General features: G+C 51.0%; 1 protein-coding gene across 2 annotated transcripts in view; it reads right to left on the bottom strand.

Moving 5' to 3' along the window:
- The window catches only part of GATA4 (GATA binding protein 4), an 84,710-nt gene that overhangs the window by 57,049 nt on the left and 11,555 nt on the right, over positions 1–16,106 (bottom strand). The gene's annotated exons all lie outside the window — the stretch shown is intronic.

Raw genomic sequence — 16,106 nt, 5'->3', positions numbered from 1 at the left:
GGACCAACCACTCAACCGCAGCTTGGAGACGGAAGCCTCCTTTTCTCCTTCCAGCAGCTTCCCTAGTAATCGACAAGGCGCTGGCTCCAGCCCTCAAATTTTATGTATTTATGCAAAACGTGCACCCCTGCCTGGCGATGCTTCCCATCTCCTGCGGCTTCTCCTGTCAGATCTTTATGCTTTCAGTGCAGCCCGCGGCGCCGCTGCACTAATCCCTGGGACGTGGCAGGGGCCTGGGGAGCTCGGCGGTCCAGCGGGACTTCTCGGCCAAGAGGGCTCTGCCTGCAGCCTCCTCCCTCCAGCCGGGGAGGGGAAGGTGGCAGGCTCGGCTCTGTAGTCGGCGTCAGTGCCTAGAGGCCCCAGCGCAGCGGGGCTGTGAGCCATAGAGTCCCTCAGACAGGTCTAAAGGTTAATAGAGCAATCACAAGGCCCTATTACCGGCGTAAAAATAACCCATCGATTACCGTAGCCTTCAGCTCCAGATAACAGCCGGCCGGTGGCTCTCACGCTTTCGATTAAACTTTTTTCCCCCCTAAAGCCGCGTTTCTCTCCCTAGCAGAGGTTTTTCATACCAGATTAGAGGGGTCAGGAGGGGGCCAGGATACCAACCTGCGTGAAATCTGTGCTAGGAAGGGTAGAAGTGACACCCGCTTCCGCAGTTGGTGATCGGTCGTGGATTTCCGGCCTGAGCGAGAGTAACCCGGGCTCTGAGGACTAGGCTAGGAAGCGGGGGCTGGTTAAAGGAAAACCCCAAAGGGATCACAGCCAACTCATGGGGATTCTTAGGAAAATCCCAGAGGAAGAAATGAGCGCGGCTGCGCGGGGAATTCTCTTCCTTGAGCTAAAGGTGCGGAGGTCCAGAGGGGCCCAAGACCCGGAGAGAAAACTAGAGCTCCGGGTGGAGCGATGGAAGGTCTGCGCGTTGGCGGAAGAACCGACGCCGCACCCCAGGTCGCAGAGGGTGTAGGGCTTAGGGTCCCTTCTCCAGCTCCCCCAACTCCTCTCCAGAGGCTCTGCAAAATCTGGCGTTGCAGATCCCAGGCCTGAGAATTTAAGAGGGATGGGATCCTGGGGATCGCTGAGACTAGACCTGGGGAAAGACAGTTTAGCGAAGACACTCCGACCTGCGCACTGGCAGACGCAGCGGAGGAGATGGATACGCACCCCTTGCACTGTTTGGAAAAGGCTCTCATCCCCATTGGGTGAGCGAGAGAAGCTCGAAGCCAAAGACCTTCGTCTGGGGCCTACGAGTGTTTTCTGGAGACTTGAAATTCTCTGGGCTTGGATGAGTAGGTAGCTGTCCTGGCCTCTTTCTTTTCTCATGGGGATATGTGGCTCCAGCGATGCCCAAGGCCTCAGAGCTGCCTCCCGCGCGCGACCCTCAAAGGGTGAAAGAAGCTGACCCTTGGAACTAGGCAGTAGGCATTTGTTTTGTTTGGGGATTTTGTTTTTTTGTTTGTTTTTGTTTTTTAGCAACAAACCGGGGCTTGGGGCTGAGCACCGAGTGGAGCGGCCATCTGAGGGTCCTCACCCAAACCCAGGACAGAGGCCGCTCCCACCCGACCTTCTTCCGGTAGTGCAGGGTGGCCATAGGAGAGAGCGCGGGTACTGCACTGAGGTTCGCTTTAGCTGGGTGACCTGAAGCGAGCTTCTCCCAACTCTTACCCCAGCCCCCAGCCTCTCAGAATTTGTCTTCTACCCAATGTAGTGATGGGGACAACACCAGGCCCTTCTCTATGTGGCTTGATTAGGAGACACTTGATAAAAGAGCCTGCTTTTAAAAAACTACTGCTTGTGAGGAACCCCGGATTCACAAACCGCCGCCCCCTACCCGCGCTCCTTTTCAGGCCCTTGACAGAGCTTTGCCCACACCTCCCCCTGGCACTTTCCCAGTGGGCTTAAGCCTGGGAACCTTGACAGATTCGTTGGTTCTAAGAAGGCACCCCAGGACAGAGAAATTTGTGTTGGTTTCCTGTGGATTTTCTCCTCTGGTTCCAGCGCCCTGAGTCTGTCCCCAAAGGGCTCAGCTCAAGGACAGTCCGGATGGTGTTTGGCCAGCGGTCTGCTCTTTTGGGGTGTTTCGTTTTCTCTCGCTCTCTCCTTCCTTCCTTCCTTGGCTGGCCTCCCCCCTCCCTTGGGGAGGCGGGAGCTGCCTCGGCCTCCGAGCGTTGCCAGGAGCGGGGAGCATTTCAAGGCCTTGCCGGCCCGCCGGCCTGGGGGAGGTTTATCGCCAGGTTCCCAGGCTTCTCCCTTGCATAGGAGGCTTCTGGGAGGGGGAGGGGTGCTCTGAGGCTCGAAGTCGTAAGAGGCTATTTTTAAGGAGATGTTCCTAGGCTGCTTGTCTGGGCTGTGGCCCAGCCCCACTCATGTCCTCTTTCTGCTTATCTTTTCCATACTCCACAGGGAAATTTTAATACCGTGAACGTCTTTGACCTCTTTTTACTAAGGGCCTGGGTTTAGCGAAGAGTGAAGTTACGTTTCCTTACTCCATTAAGGCCCCTGAGTCTTGAGCTGGTCCATCCCTACCAGAGACGCAGTTGTAAGCTGGACATGGTGGTCAGAGGAAGCTGAACACTAGTTCCCTGGGACGAGGGGCGGGTTAAACAGTGGACGATGAAATATACTCTGAGACCAGCGAGGGTCTCCCGCGCGGTTGTCCTCGGATGTCCTGGTGGGACCTGAGAGAGCAGCTTGCTCTAAGTGCCACGCCCGGTCCACAATCTCAAGTGTTGGCTGGTGAGGTCCTTGGGCACCCTGCAAAAATCAGCATCGGCTCCCACTCCACCAGAATACCAACTACTCCTTAAAAACATGGACCCCCCAAAGACTTATAATCGGGAACAAGAAGCCCCCTGAGAGAGCACCACAGAGGGGACTACAGAAGTCACCCCTCGTCCTGGGTAACGAATTTCTTCGGAGATGCAGACGCCTGTCTGCTGACTTGTGCGCAAGGGTTCAAGGACAGACAAGCAAAGTGACCCGCGCGGAACGTTTGCGGTCTCCTGAGCCTGTACCCACGGACTTCGAGTCCCTGCGCCGTTCCTGGGCGCCACCCGCTCTATTCCTTCTCCCTCTGGGACACCTGGTGCTCACTCGGGTGGCCCTTCCCGTCCCCTGCTCAAATCCTCGCGGGCGGAGCCGGGAGAGCCAAAGTTCGGAGCGGGGCGGTCTCCTTCGTTAGAAAAATGGAGAACGAATTAAGCTGCAAGACTACATAGACCTTTCCCTCTTTGAGCTGCAGGCCTTCAACACCGGAAATTGTTTGTGGGGCAGAAGGGACATCGAGACCGGGGACCAAGCTCTGCATCCCAGGAAGTGATTACTAGACCCTCGCCAGCAGTCTAGTGGAGAGGAGGCAGCAACGCTATTTTTTTGTCTTGCTTTTAAAAGTATTTACCGATGTTACAAAATGAAGCCACGTTCTCACTCACAGGCCTCCGCAAAGCCTTCCTGGTGATTCCGGCCCTGAGGACCCGAGTATGAGGCACACCCCCTCATATTTTATAGTCATTTCCAGATTCCAGAACACTCTCGGATTCCTTTTTTTTTTCTTTCGAGGAAACAACAGCGCTAGGGGAGGGAGAGGAGGTGGTACCGTTCTCAGACAAACGGAACTTCAAGACGCAGAGAGGTTAATATACTTGTCCCGAGCTGGCAAAGACGGCGCTCGACCACAGGTCTTGAATCTAGATTCCCGAGTCTTCATTTTTTCTATTCTATTTAACATCGAGTTTCTATAATGAAACATTTTTTAACACTCGTTTGCCTTTCAAATATTTTTAAATTTTCGTTAATGGGTATATCTGACACTTAAACATTAAAATCAATTTAAAATGAAACAGTTCGTGTCTTATAATCTATGAGCTCGTGGGAAGGGAAAGAAAAGCGAAAAGAAGTCTCCACATTCTCATCAAGTTCGGGAAAGATGCCAGAGGCTTTTAAATGAGGAGGGCACGCTCTTCAGGTTCCGGGACAGCGGCGACTCGGCACCGCAGGTCCGGGCAGTCGCCAGCTAGTCTGCAAGTTCAGAGCGCTCTGCGCTCTGCTCCCTGGGACCAGGCTGTGTCCCATATGCTCCTCTTACTCCTCCCAGCCTGGCTCCCCCTCCTTCTCCTTATATCCAAGGGCCCGGGGTGTGGGGTGGGGTGGGGAGCAGCGCCCAGGATCTCTGGCACCCACTGGCCAGGCTGCGCCCATACCCGTTGCGCTGTCCATCGCGGGGTCTACACTTCGGGAACGAAGCTGCCATCTCCAGGGTCTCTCTTGGTGATGTGGGCCCCAATTAATTCACTGGTGGATCCTCCCTCCCTCCTCCCTTGTAAGGGACTTTTGAAGTTGCAGTGGTTAAGGTGTCCAGTCCAGAGAAAGAGCACGAGAAATATTCACACCCCCTCCCCACACGGAGGTCAGCAACCATATCTGGCACATAGTAGATGATCAAGAAATGTATGTTAAATTATTATTTTTTTAAACTACAAAAGGTATTGCTAATAGCCCCTCTCCGGGTTGGCGGGAACTGGAGAATGGAATACACCCCTCTGGCGCGCAATGGGGGCCCAGAGTCGCCACCATTTCTAAGTAGAACGCTGACGCCCAGGCCATACATGAAGAAAGTGTCCTAGTTTGGGTTGCTAGGGATTATTTATCAGCTCGGCTCAGCCACCTGTCCAACCTGCAAATCTCCCGCCTAAATTTTGGCTGCGCCTAAGGATACCGCCGAGCCCTGGGCTCTGGGGTCTGCAAGAAGAAGGCATTTCCCGGCACGAAACATCTTGGAAGTTATGTTTCGCTAAGGAAACCTGGTTTGGCACCCAGGCAGTGGCGATCCGCGCGAGGGAGACCGTGGGACTCCCTGAGACAAAGAAAGAAAAAGGTCGCCACGTTCAGGGTCTCCCGTAACCTGAAGGACCCAGACCCATAAATCCTGGAAAGATGGAGAGACCCAGTCAGACAACAGCACCGACAAAAAATCGAGGGGGAATGGAGATGGAGAGAGACAGAAAGAAGAGAATGGAGGGGAAAAGGGGAAGGCGGAGGAAGACGGGCAGGAGGACAGAGAAAGGACTTGGGAGCCACTGAGAGTGAGCACAGGCCTGAGAAAACCAAGGAGGGATAGGACTCGCTCATCCACTTGTTCATTAATTCTGTATTTATTGAACACCTTCTCTGCGTTAGGAACTTTCAAGGCGTTGAGGTTCAGCGCGGAGGGAAACAGAGAAAATGTCTGCCACGGGAGCCCATATTCCATAAAGAAAGATGAACAACAGATAAGTCAAGTATATAGTGTCAAATGGTGGGGTGTTGGGGGGGGGGGTAAAAGCAGACCAGGAATGGACAGGGAGAGTAAGCAGGGCGGGATAGAGACAGGAATCTTCGAGCCATAGAAAGAAGGCGAGATCTGGCGACGTAGAGAGAGAACCTAGATCCTGAGAGAAAGGGCAAAGCAAGCGAGAGACACGGAAAGGAGAGGGCCGGGGCCGGGTCGGCGCAGAGGGCCCTGGCCAGGGCCGAGGCCAAGCCGAGCCGGAGTCGAGGGCTCACTCCCCCCACTGCCCAGCTCCCGGGGGGGGGGGCGGGACGGCGTTGGGGACACTTGCTGGAGCGCTGCCAGTCGCCAGGCCCGACGCGCACATCGGGCGACCTGTGGGGCCACCAGAGACGCAGCGACCCCAGCGCCAGCCTGGGCCGTTTCCGCAGCGGCCGCCACCTCCCCCGCCGCCGGCACCTTCCCCTGGCCACGGAGCCGGGGTGACCCGGGCTGGGGGAAGACGCCCAGGCAGGCGCCTGGACTTGGCGAGCCAGGCGAGAGACAGGAGAATGTCAAGGAAGCGTGAAGCCCAAGTGTGAAAACAGCGTCCGTCCGCAAGCCTCGCCGGCCGGAGGCCGCGGAAGGGCCTGGGTGCGGCCGGACGAGGCTGGAGGCGAAGGCGGCGCTGCGTCCCTGACGCCGGGGGCGCCCGCTGCGGACGGGCCTGGGTCACCCTGCGATGCACAGGAAGGTCGCCTCACACGCCACCACCCCACCGTTGCCGCAGGCGCCCTAGAGTGTGGGCTGGTTTTCCCCTAACACCCATCTGTGCGTGAAGGTATTTATTAATTTTTTGGAAATAATTGGCTTCTTGCTACAGCAAAAGGAAAGGGGAGGTGCCGTGCTTCTTATAGCTAGACCTACATATTTCTGTCAAATGGGTACGTACTGCATTCTGACCTGAGTGAATGAAAAGACGGGAAGATCCCCGGCATTACATTTCCTTTAGCTCCTTTCGACCTTTCTCCCATTCGTGGCATATGCATGTGTCTGACTGAAAGACAAGGGCACGCTGCCCCTCAGGTTTGCTTTCTTCAGCAGCCCCGTCCCTCTTCAGCAGAGGTGCTAATGAACAGCAGCAAATCGTCAAAGGGCAAGGGACCACACGGAGCCAAGCCCAGAAGCAAAGGGCCTGAGTGAGACGGAATAATCAGCACCTAGGAAAGAAGAGCTGGCAGGATTTCGCGTATGGAGGCGCAAAACTAACCGCAGGAGTCCAGGCTAGGCTAACCTCGTCCGTCCTTCTCTCGCCCCCATCTCAGGGGCTGGAATTTTGTCTAGTGAGGGGCAGAATTTCCCTCCTCCCCCGTGAAGTCTCTAGAACGCCCAGTTCCAGTGGAGTGTGGGGTAGGGATGAAGTGGAGAGCTCAGAGCAGAGAGTATAAGAAAAAGCCTTTTTAGTGAAGAGTGATCAATTTTTCAATCACTATGTGAGAAATTTGTCAACTCCACTTCAAAAGCCCGAAATTCTCATTCTCTTTCCCTCTCTCCCCCTTCTCTAAACTCTCTCCTCTACATACCATTTTTTGTCAGTAACCCCACACTCTCTGAAAATAGCTACCTAGCAGATGTATTATTTGCAATATGCCTTAGGATAGGAAAAACTAAATATAAGTCATGCTTTGATCTATAAAAGAAGATTGCTGGCATGTTCAAACCCTGCATTTTATTTATAATACCCCAAACTCTGAAGCACACAGATGATCCTCAACTGGGGACGAATGGAAATACAAATGATGGCCCTGGCTGGTTAGCTCAGTTAGTTAGAGCAGAGTCCTGAAACACTGCAAAACAACCAATGAATGAACAACTAAGTGGAACAACAAATGAATGCTTCCTTCTCTCTCTCTTTCTCTTTCTCCTTTTGAAAAAAATTTTAGTGAGAGACAACAGATAAATAGACAGACAGAAAGGGAAAGAGATGAGAAGCATCAATTCTACCTTCCAGCACCTTAATTGCTTTCTCACATGTGTCTTGACTGGGGCGTTAAGGGGGGGGGGGCAGCTCCAGCAGAGCCAGTGACCCCTTGCTCAAGCCAGCGACCTTGGGATCATGTCTATAATCCCACACCCAAGCCAGAGATCCTCATTCAAGCCGGCCGCCTCGGGGTTTCAAACCTTGGTCCTCAGTGTCCCAGGTGGACACTCTATACACTGTGCCACCACCTGGTCAGGTCTCTCTCCTCTTAAAGCAATCAGAAAGAAAGGAAGGAAGGAAGAAAGGAAGGAAGGGAGGGAGGAAGGGAGGGAGGGAGGGGAACGAATAAAGTACATCACTACAGTGGAATACTACTCAGGACCAAAAAAAGAAAGAACTACAAATACACCTAACAACATGAATGAATCTCAAATGCACTAGGCTGCATAAAAGAAGCCAGACAGAAAATACTAAAGGAATTCACAGAATGTATATGACATTCTCAACTGGGGACAGAAAACAGATCAGAAGTCACTGGTGCAAGGGGTTGGGGAAGAGGCGACTGCAAAGGGGAAGAGGGGGCCTGACCTGTGGTGGCGCAGTGGATAAAGCGTCAACCTGGAAATGCTGAGGTCGCAGGTTCAAAACCCTGGGCTTGCCTGGTCAGGCACATATGGGAGTTGATGCTTCCAGCTCCTCCCCCCTGTCTCTCTCTCCTCTCTCTCTCTCCTCTCTCTCTCTCTCCTCTCTAAAATGAATAAATAAATAAAAAAAGAAAAAAAAAGAAAAGGTGGAAGAGAAAGTTTTGTGCAGTGTTGGAACTATTCTATATCTTTTTTTTTTTTTTTTTTTAGACCTTCAGAAACCTCTTTAATGTATATTGTTTAAGTGCCTCTGACTTTCCAATATCTGTTTTATCTAAGTTTTCAATAATTGCGGCTACCTGTCTTGGCACTTTGGATAAGGCGTTGATCTGGAACCCTGAGGTCGCTGCTTCAAGACTTCTGGCTTGCCCGGTCAAGGCCCAGGTGAGTTGATGCTTCCCGTTCCCCGTTCACTTCTCTTCCTCTCTCTCTTTCTCTCTGTTTCTCTCTCCCCTTCTTCCTACCTGCCTAAAAATTACCACGATCTAAAAAATGGAATGGCCTGTACCAAAACAATAGAAACAACAGCAAAACACCAAGCAAACAACAAACAGTCAAAAAAGGACCCCAAACCCAAAAAACACATTGCGCGCTAACCATGGGACCACACGGCCCTGCGGCCCGGAATGCGCAGCGGCTACCGGCTTTCGACCACAGGCCTCACTGTTGAGCATGCGCTGTGGCCAACATGCAGAAATCGCCTGGCCAAGCTTCTGAGCATGAGCATTCGTCACAAAAAAAGAGACCTACAGGACAGGCCCGGCAACATGCTCAGAGTGCTCCAGTGGCCTACTTTTTTTTAAATTATTTTATTTTATTTATTCATTTTAGAGAGGAGAGAGAGAGAGAGGGAGGGAGGAGAGAGACAGGGGGGAGGAGCTGGAAGCATCAACTCCCATATGTGCCTTGACCAGGCAAGCCCAGGGTTTCGAACCGACGACCTCAGCATTTCCAGGTCGATGCTTTACCCACTGCGCCACCACAGGTCAGGCTATTCTATATCTTGATTGTGGTGGTGGGTAATTGCACTCTTTGTGTGTTTGTCCAAACTCATAGAACTGTATGCTAAAAAGAGTGAATTGACTGTGTGTAAATTTCACCTCCATAAATCAGACTTTTTAAAAAGCAGGGGAAAGGGGTATGGCTCAGGCAAGATAAGAGTCTTCCACCTCTCTTCTCTCTCTCTCTCTCTACACACACACACACTTGCTCATCATGTCTTCAGAGAGACTCCATATCCCTGGTACATGTTTGACTCCCACCTAAAATACTTCAGAAGAATGATTTATATACAAAAGAAACCCTTGCATGACTTTTAAAAGGATCCAGTTTTGAAGGTTGGTCTTCTGCGTGGTCTGCAGGAATGGCCACAGCAGACTACGCTGGGCGCAGCTCCAGTGTCTGTTTCACACAAATCTGACACATGTACACTCATATTTCACAGCAGGCTGCAGGGAGGGTGACATCCAAAGGAAGGTTTTTTGTTCTTTCCTTTTGAGAATCCTGGAGCCAGGCAGCGGAGTCTCAGGATTGCTAAGGTCATTTGCAACAACACTGCCACTCCCCAACCAACCTGTTGGTGAAGGATAGAGAGCAGGATCCAGCTCTCTGTCTCAGGGGAGATTGGGTTTTGTCCAGCTGGTCTCATGAGGCAAGAGTATGCCAAAGCCTGGCCTTGAAGGAATGAGTTTGCCCCTGAGAATAGGACTGTATTTTTTAATGGACTAAGGGAAAAGCATTTAGTAAAACATGGCAGGAGCACATGACCTTATTCAATCCTCACAACAGTCCTGCAGGAGAAGTTAGTTGTTTTAACTCTGATTCTTACATCAATTTTCATTACACCCAGCTGCAGTTTGTCATGTGCACACGGCTACTGCATAGGGGGGTGTAACTGGAAGAAAGTGTGTCCTGTGCCAGATAAAACCACACTCTGTACCTGCATTTACAGAAATCGGAGTCTAGTGGACATCACAGGAAGCCCAAAAGCCACTGACTACCTGGGCTACAGGATAACTTTGCTACCTTCCTTTCTCACTCAAGTGTGTGTGTGTGTGTGTGTGTGTGTGTGACTGTGTGTTTGTGTGTGATCATTTCTACCTTTTCCTAGAGTGGTTGATAAGATCACTGTTTCTAACTTCAGTCAAATTACTGTGGTAATGGAGGGAAAATGAATGTTAACAGACACCCATTGGTCATTGGCTTTATCTTATCCTCTTCACTTGAATGTAAAAACCAACAATACCAACACTAATAAAACACCACCATCATCAACAAAAAAGAACAAAACCCCACAAAATATTGTGTTTCCTGTTAGAAACAAAGCAAACAGTTTGGTTTTGTCACTTTCCTTATCACTCTCATTCCCGTCCTTGGAGAGCTTGCTAATTAAGCAGCGAAGAACCAAAAGGTGGGAAGGGAAGGGAAGAAGTGAAAAGGATGCAGGCATCCACACTAGGGGAGTGTGGTGGCCCAGCAACATTGGGGTAGGGGTGAACCCAGGGGCCACTATAGATCTGACCTGACCCCCTGGGTGGCTTTGGGTAAATCAAAGGCAGCACTGTGGGCCAGTTTCCCTCTTATGAAGTGAAATTGGATACTATGATCTGAAAGATCTTTCAGCCTCACTGTCCTCTGGACCTGAATTATTTGAATTCCCTTACAAGTGCTGCAGTTCATAGAGCAAACATCTATTGAATGCTTACTACGTGCCAGGCACCCTGAAAACTTTGGAAATATAAGAATGAACACAAGTTTCTACCTTTAAACTGTTCAGACCAGTGAGAACAGCCCTGAAAACAAGCAATAGGAGAAAGCGCTGGAACAAATTAAGCACATGAAGAGAAACCATATTAACTCCTTGGGGGGAAAGGGTAGGTGGGAGGACTAAGTAAATGAATTCCAGGAACTGTGTTATTTTTAAGTGTAGCCCCCCCCCCCCCGCCTCATTTACTATTTACTATTCCCCCCCCCCCCGCACCTGAGTGCGAGTGCACACGCGCGCGCACACGTATGCAGTGACCTGATTTGGGGCAGGAATTGTGCAAATCCACAACAACCTCCTGTGCCTGGAACCTACAACATGCACGACTTGACCCATTTCACACATTTGATGCCAAACATGCATATCAGTTATGGGTCCCGCAGAGTGCTAGTGTGGTCCGCACACGGGCTGGGAGTCAGGAGATGTGGGCTCTTGTTCCCATCACCTCCTGGTCCTGTGACCTCAGGCATGTCCTGCCTCCCACTCTGACTTTGTTTCCTCATCTGTGAAACGGTTCTTATATTCGGTTCTAAGCGCCCTTCATAGAGCTTTAAAAACAAATGAGGCCCTGGCTGGTTGGCTCAGCGGTAGAGCGTCGGCCTAGCGTGCGGAGGACCCGGGTTCGATTCCCGGCCAGGGCACACAGGAGAAGCGCCCATTTGCTTCTCCACCCCTCCGCCGCGCCTTCCTCTCTGTCTCTCTCTTCCCCTCCCGCAGCCAAGGCTCCATTGGAGCAAAGATGGCCCGGGCGCTGGGGATGGCTCTGTGGCCTCTGCCTCAGGCGCTAGAGTGGCTCTGGTCGCAACATGGCAACGCCCAGGATGGGCAGAGCGTTGCCCCATGGTGAGCGTGCCGGGTGGATCCCGGTCGGGCGCATGCGGGAGTCTGTCTGGCTGTCTCTCCCTGTTTCCAGCTTCTGAAAAATGCAAAAACAAAACAAAAACAAAAACAAAAAAACACAAATGAACCCATCCTTAAAAGACTCCATGATTAAGTGTTGGAATAAAGTAAAATATTTGGGGGCGGGGGGCTGTTAATTGATTGATTTGAGGGAGAGAGAGAGGGGGGGAGAGAGAGAGAGAGAGAGAAAGAAAGAGAGAGAAGCATTCAATTGTTCCACTAAGTTGTGCGTTCATTGGTCGCTTCCCTTGTGTCCCCTGACCGGGGATAGAACCCTCAACTTTGGTGTTTCGTGATCGAGCTCTAACCCACTGAGCAACCTGCCAGGGCCTCAAATATTTGATCATTGATAAAAAAGTGCTGCCTGGGGCCACGCGGGTCTGTCTCGAGCTCACACACAGCCTGCCCAGTCCCTCGTGCACACAGGCGGCTCCCGGGCTCCGCGCGCCCGCCTCCCGCCTCCCGCGCGCGCTGCCCCGCGCCGCCGCCGCGCCCGCCGGCATGATGGATGGCCGCGGAGCCGGCGGCCTGTCAGGCCTTATTGATGAGGTGCGCGCTGACGGCCTCCGCGTAACCTGAGGCGGCAGGAGGCGAGCGCGGGGAGGCGGGCGGGCGCAGACTCGGCGGCGCTCAGGGTCAGCCCCCGGCTGGCCGGCCTCCCCCGCCCGCCGGCGCGCCTGGGCCCGGCTCCGCGGAGGGGGCGGAGGGCACGGAAGCGCATCCCGGTCCGGCTTCCTCTCTGCGGCCGCCTCGCTCTCCCCGCCCCCGTTCGCCCGCACCCCTGCCCTCCCGGCCGCGAGCGCCGCCCCGTCCCGGCGTCCGCACTTTCCCTGCGGACCCCCGCTCTCACCCGGGCGGCCCAGGCCGTACCGGCGTCCGAGGCCGTGGCGGCGCCCGCGTTCCCGGAGAGCAGCGCCTTCCCGGAGGGGCCGGGCCGCGCCCCTGAGGCGGGACCCCGCGGCCGCTGGGGTGTCCCAGGCCCCGCAGTGTAGACGGAGAACGGTCCGTTTCACGGGAATCACTCCCGCCGCCGGGAGAGGAGAGGAATCGGGAAGCCTGAGTGCATTAGGGTTTTTCTATAGCGATAGATAGGCTAGGTAGGTAAATAAAGGTAAACACCTACACGTAAAGACGTGTAGGTGGGTAAGGTTCCAACGAGATACTCTCCCTCCCCATTTTGTGCATTTCTAATTTTCTAATTGAGTGAGAAAGTTTCTAATGGAGTAAGTAGGCTTTTATAACAGCGAAGACACTTGAAAAGATAGGATCGAGCTAAGTTCATTCTAAATTTGTCCGCTTACTTTCTTCAGGGCCACCTTCCTCCATCTTGTTTTTGCCTCGTTTTTCCCTTCCCACAGCCCTTTCAGAACGAGAAGAAAGACTGTCGTGCTATCATCTCAGCGCCTGACAGACTGCAGACCAAGGGCAGCCTGCCTTAGCGCCTCTGCCTTTCTAGTGACAGCCCCCACGGCCACCTTCTCTGATGATGACACTAAAGCCAGCATCATGAGCCTATTAGGTGGAAAGCACTCCCAGTTTAGGAGAATTCAAGGTGCAAGTCAATACTGATGACAACTTAATTCAGACCTGTAAGGGGCACAACTTTTGGGTCCCCCTCCCACACACTTGGAGTCAAGGGCTAGCCCTGACAAGTAAAGGGCCATAATTCTCATTAGATGTGACCTAAGAACTGGAAAAAGGGCAGTCTTTTCTCCAGGGCACAGTAGAGAGAGTGGAGGAAGTGATCTCAGGTTGGCGCGTCTAAGATACTCAATGCACAAGGAAGGTGGGGTCTAGACAAGAGATGAGGGTGGTGGAAGCTCATTGATCTAGAAATCAGGAATCTCGGGTTCTAATCCTGACACTGCCACCACAGGCAAATCACTTAACTTCTTAAGCTTTAGTTTCTGTCTGCAAAATGAAGAGAATGGACCCCTTCTTATAATCAACATTTTTGTGACTTTAAGGCTCCAAATGAATGTTAGCAAATTGTGCCAGTCTATGCCTCAGATGGTTCTATACCAAGGGATTCATTCCTGGTCCTGCACAGTGAAAGCTCAGGAATGCCAGGCCTATAAGTCTGAATCCAGTCATAGCTGCTGTGAGGAACCCAGAATGTTACGCTTGTCTGAATGTGCATGATAAAAGCTTAGACTGCAGATAAAACTTTCAATCTACTTTCTAAGCAAACATTTATTAACAGCTAACTCTGGGCACTTATGATATGCCAGGCAGGGTGACAAGTGTGTTGTATGGATTGATTATCTCATTTGCCTACACAATTACTCTATGTCCCCGATTTTACAGATGAAGAAATTTAGGTACAAAGCTGTTAAAAAACCTGCCCAGATTAAAAGGTGTCAGGGCCAAGATTTACAGGTAGTTTGATTCCAGAACCCAAATATTGTCACTATGAACAAGGTTAGTACTGTGAAGAATATAAAATGGGAAAACAAGGACTTTCTTTTATATATCCTCCTTTTAAAAAATTTATTATTATTTTTTTTTGTCCTGGCCAGCTTGCTCAGTGGAGAGAGCACCCCCCACCCCAATGCAGTAAGATCTCATTTTGATCCCTGGTCAGGGCACATAGGAGAATCAATCAATGAGTACACAAGTAAATTGGAGATTCCAACTTGTCCTTACACAGTGTAAACCTGTCCTGTATGACTGAAGATGTAGTATCTGGGACGTGGCTAAAACACATGCTACAGTCCCTTCTACTGTGTGCAGAGAAGCTCATGTGTGGAAGATGCCACGTGGTACCTCACCAGCACCTTGGCCTGTGTGCTCCTGTTGGTGGGGTGACCATGACCCCAGGTACCTTTGGCCTGCTTATCAGTCCCAGGAGAGCCTCTCTCTAACACTGGCATTGACATGGAGTTCTGGATTTGCAAGAGATTTCAAGGAGTCTGGTTCAACCCACTCATTCAATAGATGAGGACCCAGAGAGGTCTACAACTTATCTAGAATCACTATGCAATTTAAAAGCAGGGCTAGGAGTAGGTGCTCTGGGACCCCGGTTGTACCCTGCTCTTCCATGTCAACGTGCTGCTGCAGGAACTGATATCTCCCGTCTATAAATCTGCATCCCAAGGCCAACCTTCCCTCACCCTGATGCAATCACGCAATCACCAGGGGCAGAGGATTAGTGATAAGGCAGCAAACACTGAGCTCCGGGGTAGTCTGGGAACCTGGTTACCGCTGTTTTGTCCTCCCCCCACCCTCCCCCACCCTCCTCTACAGGAAGATGGAAACAGTAACCCAGGCTCAGCCTTGTGGTGAGGGGGGGAGGCGTCAGGATTCAGTAAAGGGGTTTCAAGGGATCATAGATGTTCAAAAGGTTGGTCATTCCATTTCCCTCTTATACCATCCAAAAGGGTACTCAGTACATAATTGCATTTATAGACTATCTTCCAATTAGTCTGTAGACTCATGAATAATCCAGCCTTCAAAATAAAAGGGGGAAAAAGGCAGCGAAGTGTGTGTTTTGGGGCAGGGGAGACATGCATAATGGGCAGGGTTCTGAACTTGGTCCTTGTTCTGACTCATTGTTTCATAGGGTGATCCTAGGTCCCACTTTATGCCTGCTGTCCTGCGTCCTGGATGATTACTAGCTCACACACACATGCACTCATAGTTTCACATAAATTAAATAGTCACTCTTTGTCACTTGAACTCTCTAAGCTTTGGTTTCCTCATCTACAAAGTAAAGGGTTTGAGTAAATATTTTTCAAATTCTCTTTTTATTGGAAAATGTTTCAATTTTATGAATGTGGGGCTATATAGGAGGATCTCCTTTTGTCTGGATAGCTAAGAGCAAAGTTATTTATGGATTTGTGACTCTCTATAATTGACATTGAACTTTGGGCCTTGGGTTCACCATTGGCAAACTGGGATTGATTAAAAATAACAATAAAATAAACCAGCTTTTCTGAATAACATGTGAAAATTCATTAGCGCTCCTGTGCCAAATAAGGAAATCATCTGTTAATTTTATTCATTTTTGGCACATGTTACAAATATTATATCTGCAATTGGAACCCTTACAGTCCCACTTCTAGTTCCCCACCAGTTTGTTTGTATTTAACATCTAAATGGAGGACACACAATTTTTTGATTTGGTTTTTAATTGGGGCCATCAATTCATTGTCTCATTCCCCCCCCATAACTTCCCAGCCCCGTTCTCATGATAAAGAAATGTTGGGGACAAGGTTGTGGCAAGGCCACCTCCTCTCTGTGCTCCTTGTTGTGGCTACCACAGCAGCCAGGCAGTCTCCCCTTTCCTCCTATTCCCAAGCACACATTCCCTTTACACTTGCTGACTATGCGTCCATGTGTGTATGTGTGTGTGTGTGTGTGTGTGTGCGTGTGTGTGTGTGCGTACACATTCAATTTTGTTACTTTGTTAAGCTTAAAAGTCCCATGATGGCTGGAATGATATTTAATAATCTCAATATTCCCCAGAGAACCCTGCACACAGTATGTGCTCAATATACCCTCAGAAGAATGAATTAATAATTGAATAAATCTGGAGGCCAAATACAGAATTCTGTATAAGCAATGTGCCTG

The sequence above is a fragment of the Saccopteryx bilineata genome, chromosome 1 (genome assembly GCF_036850765.1).
Source record: "Saccopteryx bilineata isolate mSacBil1 chromosome 1, mSacBil1_pri_phased_curated, whole genome shotgun sequence".
Classification (NCBI taxonomy): domain Eukaryota; kingdom Metazoa; phylum Chordata; class Mammalia; order Chiroptera; family Emballonuridae; genus Saccopteryx; species Saccopteryx bilineata.
Note: the sequence above shows the minus strand (reverse complement) of the source record. Positions and strands in the feature narration are given on the sequence as shown.